Source organism: Pinus tabuliformis, chromosome 7 (assembly GCF_031772625.1).
Source record: "Pinus tabuliformis cultivar Carrire ecotype Pingquan chromosome 7, CPIR1, whole genome shotgun sequence".
Lineage (NCBI taxonomy): Eukaryota > Viridiplantae > Streptophyta > Pinopsida > Pinales > Pinaceae > Pinus > Pinus tabuliformis.
The window spans coordinates 443,220,861-443,232,519 of record NC_142293.1 but is presented as its reverse complement, the minus strand read 5'-3'; positions in this window follow the sequence as shown (position 1 = coordinate 443,232,519).

Here is an 11,659-nt window from a genome sequence, read left to right as displayed (position 1 = left end):
TTTACATGATGATAACTCATTATATGACACTGCACTTTTTCACACATGAAGTTCTGAATTTTTTCTCCAATGCAGCCTACTCGACTAATAAGGAGAGGTGCCCAACCATAAGGTCCGTCAGCGACTCGACTGTTAAGGATGCGCAAGCAGGCTCGACTGTTAAGGAGAGGACCTTTAGGGTGCGTAAGCACACTCGACTAATAAGGACCTTTAGGTACTCGACCCCAAGGGAGAGGAGAGGTGCTCGACTGTTAAGGATGCGTAAGCAGGCTCGACCAACGCCCCCCCCACCCAATAAGTACATTGAACCTTTAGGGTGCGTAAGCACGCTCGACTAATAAGGACCTTTAGGTACTCGACCCTAAGGGAGAGGAGAGGTAATATTACAACTTCGAGGTTGAAGATCCTAGCAGCATATTCAGTGGCAGCATCAACGCTTGGCCTTTCATTTGATCATTGGCATGTACCTTTCCATGTACTTTCTGGCACATCTATGTCATGCCCACATGTTGTTGGTGTTGCAACTTTATTAAAGGGAGCATATCCTCATTGGAGCTATGCAACTATTAAGTCTGCCATTATGACTACAGGTGTACATGTTTATCCATTTTTTCTCACACACATACTTGCACATTCAAAAAGCATCAATCCATATTTTCACAATGACTATATTTATTAGAGACCCACATTTTCACCTTAACTATGCTTATTGGACATCAACAATGTTCTCACCATGACAAAATAGTTGAGATGGCTTAGGAAGGTGTTGTGCTCTACAACAACCCCCCATTTCATACAAATTTTATTCTCAAAACTATAATATGAAATGGGTCCCTTTTTATTTAAATTGGTATCAACTTATTATTATTCAAAAAGGTCCGAAACAAAATAAAAACATTATATAACCTTTTTGATAAACCAATTAATCGGTCTTATAACATATAAATGAGTAATCTTTTATCCTTGCGATAAAGCGATCGCAAGATCGCATATCTCAATGACAAGGGAGGCATGACTTAAAAGACCCATTCATTTTCTCCGACGCGACAATGCACAAAAGGCTATCGGATATCGGCAATGACAAGCTCTCATAACAAAATCCCCTTTTCGCTCCGATGCGATGCGATATTGCTATCGGCGATCGGAGATGTACCATGCATGCTTTTCAAAGCCCTCAGTTAAAACTCCCGATGCGAATTGGCGATATCGCTATCGGCAATCGGGGATTCCGAAAGGAACCAATATAACAATTTAAGCTTTCCCCCGATGGCCGATTGCGATAAAGCTAAAAGCGCGGATTTCAAAAAGGATTGATAAAGCCGGGATATTACGGTTAATTAGTATTAAAGGCCTTATCTTCCCGATAGCGATTCACTTACGCTCAACCGCCAAAACATCAAAGCCACGCTTGAATGAATCATTCGGCCAATAAACGATATGATGAGCATTTAAAGGATTGACAGGTTTAAACGGCCATTTAATGAGATAGTCAGTCTAAAATCTCTTCACAGATTGTATCCGCGGCCACCTTAAGTTAATCCTCCATCATGCATTGATTAATATATCTCATTCATATTTGGTTTGCACCACCAATTCTCTGCATTACGTTCATTTTCACTCCTGTGCAGAGCTCTTCCGAAGTAGTAAATTCAAGCGGAATGGGGAAGAAGTCTAAGAAGACTGCAACAGCTTCCGCTTCGCCAGCCACAGGACAATCCACCACTGATCCAGGAACAAAAAGAAAAGGACTGATATCCAACACTACATGTCTAGGACTCGGCAAAACTACTTGGCAAAGCACCTATAATTTAATTGAGGTCGAAGGACCCGAAGTAACAGTAGTGCAAGCCACAGCAGATACGACTCGGAAATCTGATGCTACTCTAAAGGATTTAGCCGACTCTTTCCTTCATCGGATAGCAGCCCGAGAACAAATTCTCCCATATACAGATGTAGTGAGGTGGGCAATTGAAGAAATCCCAATCACGAACAGAACATTTTGCACCATGGATGGGAGAATCTTCGGTTCATTTCAACCTGATGATTTAAGGCAAATGTACCATTTGCCTATACCGGAGAAGAAGTACCACAAAGCATTCTTGGAAAAGTTCAGAAATGAGAATGAAATTGAATCCGAACCCATTCGGGATTGGAGGCAAAACCCAGCAAAACACAAGCATGAGTCTTCGGGTAAATTGACATCAGCTAAAACATTGGAGCAGTCATGTTATCTAGAGCTAGAGAAAAATGGGAGATTAGTCGCAACAATTAACAGTTTGACATGGGACACCTATTGGTTGTTCTTAGTCAAACCATACAGCCAGAGAGCCGCCCTCAAGTGCCTCACAGATGCAATCGGGTGTATCATTCCTGATATACAGGATGCCACCTATGCTACCCAACTCAATTCTCGTCTCAACCGACCACCAGAAGTGGAACCAATGCTTGCGATATGCCAGCTCAGGTCTAAAGGCAAACAGCCTAAGTGATGAATCATGTTGCTGACTGCTAGATTGCCGTGAGGAAGATATTCAGAATCAAGTTGTACCAATTAAATAGGAATTTAGGTTCATAGTTAGTTAGTTTTAATCAAGTATTTATAGACCCTTTCATGTATTTAGAAAGGGTTGTAAGTTTTTGTATATGACTTAAACCTGAAGTTGCACTACTGTACTTCAGGCATATTCTTTTATAAAAACTGGGCCAACTATTCCAATTTTGATAACTAAGCTTTTATGTGAATGTGCACTACTGCCTTTGTTTAAAAGTATTTCTCCGTCGAAAGAAGGAATCCAAATAGCGATTGATATTGGGAGTGATTTGCAGCTCATATGGTACTATTATCTATGTCTGAGTTCATTCCTTTTATGTGAATTGTTGTTTGATCGCTCTTGCTATTATCAGATATATGCATGTGTTTTAACAACATTCTTTATACTTTCCACTACTGGATGTTTACAGCATGCTTTCCTTTTAATCATACATGTATCGGTAATATAAAAAGATAGGTGTAACAATGTGTTAATCACTTTGTTCAACTATTTGAACAAAGTAATCATTAAGTAAAGGAATATCTATGTTTATTGCTTAGAGTCATCTATATGCCTATCAATGAATAGAGATTATCAAACGTTGCACTCCAAATAATAGAAGCCTCCCGGGATAGAATAGTTATTTATATTTTCGCTGATAGATTAGGTCATCCATTCATTATCATTTATTAGAAATCGATCACTCATCCATCCCCTTTTATTCATTATTGGGAAACTGGTCCCATTATATCCAGTCGGAGCCACCATTCCAAACGGAAAAGGAGCTGTATTAAGGTCCGGACTGGGTGGTTATCCCCCAATGTTGATACAACGATTTTCGGGGCATCAACAGAAGGCATATAACATAATAACAAATTATAGAGAGATAGATATTCTATGATAAATTACCCTTCGGTTGATTTCTTTTCTCTTTTGTTTTCTTTTGTAAATCACAGTTGAAAGAATGGACGACACTAATAAGCCAATTAGGAATGCATCGCTGCAAAGAGCAGGTCCTTTCAACTATAGTGTAGGTCATGTCAATTTGAACGTGGTTGTAAATTCTAACCTGCTTTATGATCTATCAGTCAAAGACTACTATAGATTCTTGTGTGTCTTGAATTATAACTCAACACAAATCAAGGCCATAACAGGCAAGACGCTCTCTTGTCCAACACGCCAACCTAAAATACATGACGTTAACTATCCTTTAATTATGGTCCCACAACTGCAAGGGATTGTGATTGTGAAAAGAAAGGTGAAAAATGTGGCAGAGGGACCTGCAACTTATAAGGCAAAGGTGAGGTCTCCTCCCAGAGTTTCGGTGTTAGTTGAGCCCAAACAACTTGAGTTTTGTAAGAAAGGGGAGGAGAAATCATTTAAGGTGGCACTCAGAGCCATGAAAAATTCTTCAAGGAACTATGTATTTGAGTCCCTAACCTGGAAACATGCTCATTATTCGGTGGCAAGTCCCATTATTGTGAACACAGTGGTTGTTAATCACTTTTTTTGGCCATATTAATTTAAATATATTGCTTTGACTAAATGGTTTTTTTATCCCTTTTGCAAGAGATCTGTTTGTATGGAAAAGTGCAAAGTTCTTTTTATTTTTATTTTACTATTTTAATTCAAAATCAAATTTAATATTTTCTATATATATAAAATTTTAAAATTTTTATGTTTATATTAAAAATTTTGAAAAACAAAATATATTAAGTAACGTGAAAAAAAAAATAACATTCTCAAAATTTTTATTTTTTTTTCCCATAAGGAAAAAGTCGTAATTTCTATTAAAATAAAGAAATTACATTTTGTAGATGTTGGTCGCATATTCGTTTGTGGCCATAGGCCAGTCAAGTTATCAAAAAATGATCCTGAATGATCTGGATCTCCACGCAGGGAGTCTTGTAGATCTGCTAAAAAAACCAAAATTTAATATCAAAACTTGCTCTACGCAGAGAGCACTGTTATAGACAGTTACTGTATATAGACTGTACAATCATGAGTACGTGTATCAAAAAGAAACATATCAGCTGTGACTGATTATGTACGGGTCTGAGACCCATTTCTATTAAGATCCATATAAGGCCTGTGATAGTATTGATGGAAGGTTCCATCAATCTCCTCCTGTATCAGCCATTGATCTAGATGGTTGTGCGCTGCTTCTTTGGAAAGTTGGTCAGCTTCAGTGTTCTGTTCCCTGTAAATATGGCGACAGACAAAAGATTCAAAAGATGTAATCAGTCTTTTGGCTTCGTCAAGAATATGTCTCAGAGAGAAAGCAAAACAATGAGATGCAGAATTTAGCCAATTGCAAACTATCTGCGAATCTCCAAATAGTTGAAGGTGTCTGCATTGATTTTGGATTGCAAAATGTATGATATGTTTTGCGGTGCTTAATTCTGCAAAGTTATTGGTGCCATTTTCAAGCTTAATCTGGATCTTAAAGCAATGGGACTCATTTATATATAATACTGCTCCCCCGCCGCATCCCTCATCCTGAGCAGAGCCATCAAAATAGGCCCAGGGCTTAGATTTATCAATGGTAATAGGAGCAAAAGAACGTGTTGGCGCAGTGCGGTCTATCTCAGGGAGCATATTATAATCAGCAATGGTGTGACTCAGAATTGTCGGCCAGTGGGGAGCCTTGTTGTTAAAGATGATTTGATTCCGAGCTATCCAGATAGCCCAGCATACGAGGAGGGGCATGTTAATGGGCTTGCCTGAGTGTTCTCTTGTCCAATTGTTCCAAGCATCCAAAATATTAGTCCCTTGCCAAGCTTTAAGGGAGGTAATATAAGATGATATACTGTGCCAGAAATCTCTAGTGACTGTGCAGTGTATGAAAAGATGATCAGTACTCTCCTCTTCGCAACAACAAAGATGACATCTGAAGGGTCCGTTGAAAGATCGTTTCAAGAGATTTTTTCCAGTGGGAATTTTATCAAAAATGATGTTCCACATCAATAAACGACAACGAGGGGCGGCCTGGAGTTTCCAGATCTTTTTCCAGTGCGGTAGGATGTCAGGAGGCTTATGTGGTTCCATTAACTTCAGGTATCCCATTTTAGGAGAGTAAAGACCGTGTTTGGCAATGGCCCATATGAGCTCGTCCGGTCCTTCAGTCAATCTGATGTTTGCCTGAGTGAGAGCATCTGTAAAATTACTCCATTCTAACTGCCATAGTTCTGGGATATCCAGGGCCGCCGCGGAGGTCCAAGCCTGTTGTAGGAAAGTAGAGTTTGTACTGTCACCAATATGATTTATGTGAGTAATGCCCCTGCTATGAAGATGTCTGATAAGGCCATCCGAAAGTCTGTGCATGTTGCCACATCCTACCCATGGGTCCATGCCTATTCTTACATCTTGTCCACTCTTAATGCGCCAGGTAATGTCGTCCCGCAAAAGGGGGAGGGATAGTAAAACTGCCTTCCATATATTAGAGATATTGTGTCCCACGTTATGTTGCTGTCGGAACCAGTCCATAAGGTGTGTGGGCCAGATGTATTTTGCTTGGGCTACTCGTGACCAAAGGCTGTCTGTGGTCAGTAGTTGCCAGCCAAGCTTTGCAGCTAATGCTTTTGCAAATAGATCTAGCCTTTTAATACCCCAGCCTCCCCAACTTTTTGGTCTGGCAATGGTATCCCATTTCACCCATGCAAATACTTTCCCAGGCTGATGTCCATTCCATAGAAATCTGGTACAGATGCTCTGTAGTCTGTTTAAGACACCTCGGGGTATCCAGGCCAGTGTCATCCAATAAACTGGCGTAGCTTCAATGACGGCTTTGATGAGGATCAGACGACCCGCTCTAGAGAGATATTTGTGGTACCAGATTTGGAGTCTTTTCTCCACCTTTGCGAGAAGCCATGTCCAGTCAGCAATTTTGTAGCCAAGAGGTTTTAACCTGTACCCCAGGTATTTGATGCCATCAGCGAGCGAGGATGAGGTGAAGGGGAAGCGCTGGGTAGCATATGCAAGTTCATGACGTGTAACACCAACAGTCGTGATAGTAGATTTATTGTCATTTACCATCATCCCCGTAGCTTGCTGAAACAGGAGAAAAATATTGTGTAGAGTAGTGACATCGCCAATGCCTCCATTTAGAAAAATGAGAATATCATCCACAAATAATAAATGGGTGAGGTGAAAATTTCCAGAGATGTTAATGCCAGTAATCTGATGCCTATCTCTGGAGTATATGATAAGCCTGCTCAGCCCTTCGATGACAAGAAGGAATAGAAGGGGGGAAAGGGGGCAGCCTTGTCTGAGCCCTCTTTCCGAAGTGAAAAAGGATGTGGCCTCCCCGTTTAGAAGAATACTGTAAGCAACATCTGATATACAACTCATGACCCATTTGATGTAGACGAAGGGGAAGCCTAGGTGAGTCAAGAGCAATCTGATGTATAACCAATTTACTCTATCAAATGCTTTGGATAGGTCAACCTTGAGGATCATACCTTTTTGTTTTTTAATGTGGAGGGAATGGAGGAGTTCCTGAGCAGTGGCTATGGCTTCATGTATCTGCCGATGGTCAAGGAAGGCAAATTGTTCAGATGAAATGTGGCGAGATAATAGAGGCTTCAGACGGTTTGCAATGATTTTGGCGATGATCTTGTAGAGACAATTGCAAAGAGATATGGGTCTGAAATCATTGAAAGATGTAGGGTGATCGGTTTTAGGAATGAGGGCGATGAAAGTAGATTTGATAGCCGAGGAGATCCTACCAGATTGCCTGCTCAGTTCGACGATCTTCAGGAGATCGTCTGCCATTAAGTCAAAAAAGGCTATGAAGAATTCGATGGTCCAACCATCAGGGCCGGGGCTTTTATCCTTCTTAAACCATTTGATGGTCGATTCTAGCTCTTCCATGGTCACCTCCTTGGTGAGATCATCATGGTCCTCAGGGGAGACAAATCTGGGGAATTTTTCGGCCACCCTCATTATTTCAAGAATGTTGGCCTCACGGGGAGCCTTGTATATGCTTCTGAAATGGTCGGTTGCTAGCTTAGCAAGGTGCCTCTGAGAAGTAACGATATGATCCTGGGCATCCACTAATTCCCAAATAGTGTTAATAGCCTTCCTCCCGTTGGCAAATTTGTGATAGAATTTGGTGTTGTTATCCCCTTCTGAGAGCCATATAGCTCTGCTCCGCAGCCTCCAGCTTTCCTCTCTGTCCTTCAGGATCTGTGATCGCTTTGCAATGAGGGACATGTATAGATCTTTTCTTTCCTGTGTAGGAAAGATGCCTCCTGCCTCGTCTTCATGTGATGCTATGATTCTTTCTGCCTCCCTCAAAAAATGATCATCCCGGAGTCTCTTCTGATGTGCCCATAGCTTTGAGATTCTTTTGAGCTCCGTTATTTTCCTGATGAAACCTTCAGTGAAGTTTTCATCCTCTCTGATAGGGTTCCTCTGCCAATACTCGGTTACCATCTGAATGTAGGAGGGGTCCTTTAACCAGGAGGAGTTAAATTTGAAGGGGCTCTTAATTTTGTTGTAGATATCAGAGATCTCCAAAAAGATTGGACGGTGGTCAGATATGCCTCCAGAGCCCACCCATTGCCTTATACGGGCAATCCTGTTGTGGAGGGATTCTTTGATAAGAAATCTGTCGAGTCTCCTGGCTAGACTCTGCTCACCACTTCGATTGTTAGACCAAGTATGTTGTAATTTTGTCATGGGTGTGTCTATCCAGTGGTGCTCATTCAATAGAGTAGATATAGCTTCCGAGAAGGGGTCAATCCGGGCTGCATGTCCCCATGATTCACAGAATCCCATGGTAAAATTTAAATCTCCTCCAAGTATGATATTATCCTGTTGTAATAGTACTGAATCCAGTAAAGAATTCCAGTAGGCAGCCCTATCTGAGCAAGGACCATATACATTGATGAGCCGAAGATCTAATTCCATAGAAAGAACATAGGCGTCTATACCAATAAACCCTCTGCCACCCCAAGTATTCTTGATTCTCAGCGCTCTATTATTGATCCCAATCGCCAAACCGCCAGATCTCCCGGAGGCATCCAGAGCGTGAAAAGTCCAGTAGGGCAACCAGGCCTGGAGGGTGGGAATAAGGGTGTCCGCAGGACAGAGGGTTTCTTGCAGAAAAATAATATCCGATTGAGAGAGGGAGAGAAGTCTCCTGAGGGCTAGTTTTTTGGGTGAACTAGCGAACCCTCTGCAGTTAAAGGATAGTATCTTCATGTCGGATGAGTAGCAGGGCCATTCAACGCTCTAAGGGCCCTAAAGATGGTCTGCTGTCGTCCTATAGCGACTTCAGCATCAGCAGCATGTCTGGCTTTCGAAATGCGAGATGGTCGCCCTCGAGAGAGCTTATGAGAGGTAGGCGCGGTATCAAGGTCCAGACCGATGGCATCTGGGCCGTTACCTCTAGTTCGGGGTTCGGAGGGAGTATCTGGGAGGAGCAGGGGGAGAGGGAACCGAAAGTGATTCCATCAACTGCGAGGGAAGAGATGGTTGGCACGGCGATGTGCTAGGAGAGGGGGCCGGGATGGAGCAGATGAGAGAGGAGGGAGGTACAGGTGCAGGGGAGGAAGACTGAAAAGGAGCAGATGGGGGGGGTGGATGAGAGGCAACCCGATGCATATAAACAGAGACAACCGGATCATGCATAGATGTAAAAACAATAGATGTGGAAGCGACAGACATACCCGGTGTATCGTCGCCCGCCGGATCAGAGTCTTCTGGAGCGGGGGCAGGCGATGAGCGGGTGGGTGCCTCCGTCGAGGTGCCAGGAGGGTTTTGAGGAGCGCCAACCACCTGCTCTGGAGATTCCAAGGGCTCCGCAGACGGGGGCTGAGCAGGAGGAGTGGTAGATTGATCCGGTACCACGTCTTGTGCACGATCTAGCCCTTTTCGAAGAAGAGGGCAGTCCCGGTAAAGATGCCCAACTTTGTGACACCTACGGCATCTGTACGGGATCCCTTCATAGTCAATACTCTGTTTCCTGGAAGAGTCCCTCCACTGAATAGTGATATATTCCTGTAAACCTCCCCTGGTGTCCAGATTGATAAGAAGCCGCGATCATAAAAATCAAAAAACATGGATCATATCCCAAAAACAAACCCCTGCCAGGATATTGACAGATAAGAAGCTAAATCCATCACCACAGATATCATAAGTCATATGCAGATCGTCCAGCTACAAGATTCCTTCATTTTTGGACAAAAAGTTATCATAAGAGGAGACTTCATATACAGATACAGATACAGCATCAAATAAAACAGATACAACATCATATGAAACAAAAAACAAAAGAGAAAACCTGAGTGAATGCTTGCGAAAACTAGAGATCAGGAAGAGAAAATTCCTAGATAGGAAAAATATTCCCTTCAGATGAAACCTGCAAAAACCAAGGACCTGGAGCAGCATGAAGACCCTCTTTTGACAGCGAATCGGCCTGCTGATTTAGATTCCTATTGATATGATGAATGGAGCCGCCTTCCAAACTCCCCCAGTTTAAACTAGTCCTATCCATCCACCCTAAGAGGTGCGACATGGAAATATGATTTTTCCGAGAGAAAAAGTCCACCATCACCTTTGAATCTCCAAAAACTGAGACATCTTGTATGTTTAGAAAGAGGCAAAATTTTAGGAGACCAGCGAGGGCCATCGCCTCAGCTTTATTGTTGGTGCCTCTCCCACCATTCCAGTGGATGAGGAACTGATTGTTTTCATTTACCATAATTATAACACCACAACCACAGGAGCCACTCTGTTCAGCTCCATCGAAGAACGCCCTAGGATAAATTGAAGGATCCATAGAAAGGTCTTTGCATGTGCCCTTTTTTTGCTTGAGAGACTTTTGCGGGAGAGCTTCATATAGAGAAACAATATTGAAAAAGATTTCCAGGAAAGGGGATTTGCAGCCATTGAAAATAGAGTTGTTTCGCCACTTCCATATACTCCACAGAGTGATAATGAATATTGTTCTCCATGATTCCTTTTGCTCACTGCACCAGAGGAGCGCTTCAATGATTGAAGCGTGGATGTTGTGCTGAATTCCATAATGATTCTCCAATGCATGCCATAATTGTTGGGTACTTTTGCATTCTAAGAATAAATGTTCGTTGTTTTCCTCCTCTGATCTGCAAATAGGACATAAGCCGGGACCATGCCATCCCCTCTTCTTTAGGTTTTCCCAGGATAGATTCTTGTTATGAAAGGAGAGCCAGGCAAAGAAAATCATTTTGGGCGGGCAATCTGCCTTCCAAAAAATGCAAGGAAAGATAGGATTGAGAGAGGGCTGCTTAAGACCAATTAAATTCAGATATACATCTTTGACGCGAACATTATTCAATCCTTTCGAATTTTTCCAAGTGAGACTGTCAGATTCAGCAGAGCGAAAAAAATCCGCAGTTCCTTAGGCACGTCCTGATGTGTTCCCATTGAAGGGTGATCAGACCATGCATGTCCAGAGTTCCAGCATCTTTCCACAGTGGAATAGATCCCTGCCATTCCGCAATCAAACTGTCCCAAAAGAAAAGGCCCCGTCTATGAAAGAAATTTAATAAAGATACAGGCACATTGATCTCCTCGACGCCGCTCAGGAATTGGTCTTTCCCGATAAGGATCTTGTTGCCAGATTGGAAACGCCAAATTAAGTTCTTCAAAAAATAATTTTCAATTTTACGAAAGCTGAGCCATATTGAAGAACCATACGGGGCGCCGATCCTTCCCTCCCTGAACCAAAAAGATAGGTCCTTCCTGCCTAAATATTTCTTCTGAATAATGGAACTCCATGATCCTTCTCCGTGAATCGCTCTCCACAATGACTTGCATAGGAGAGCCTTCCCGAAAGTGCGCATGTCGAGCAAACCCCATCCACCCATACTCTTTGGCAGCGAGATACTGGACAGTTTTGTGAGATGGTATTTCTTTCTTCCCGCTTGACTGCCCCAAATAAAATTCGTTGTAAGTTTATTCATACTTTGAATTATACTGGCAGGGAGAACTAGAAACTAGAATATTTAAATTATTAAACTACGTATTACATTCTAATTGTTAATGTATCGAAACATCAAAACACAATTTTTTTTAGGTTAGTGATTGATGTCACTCAACCTTCCATGCAAACTTTTTAGTCCAAATAACATGACATTGAT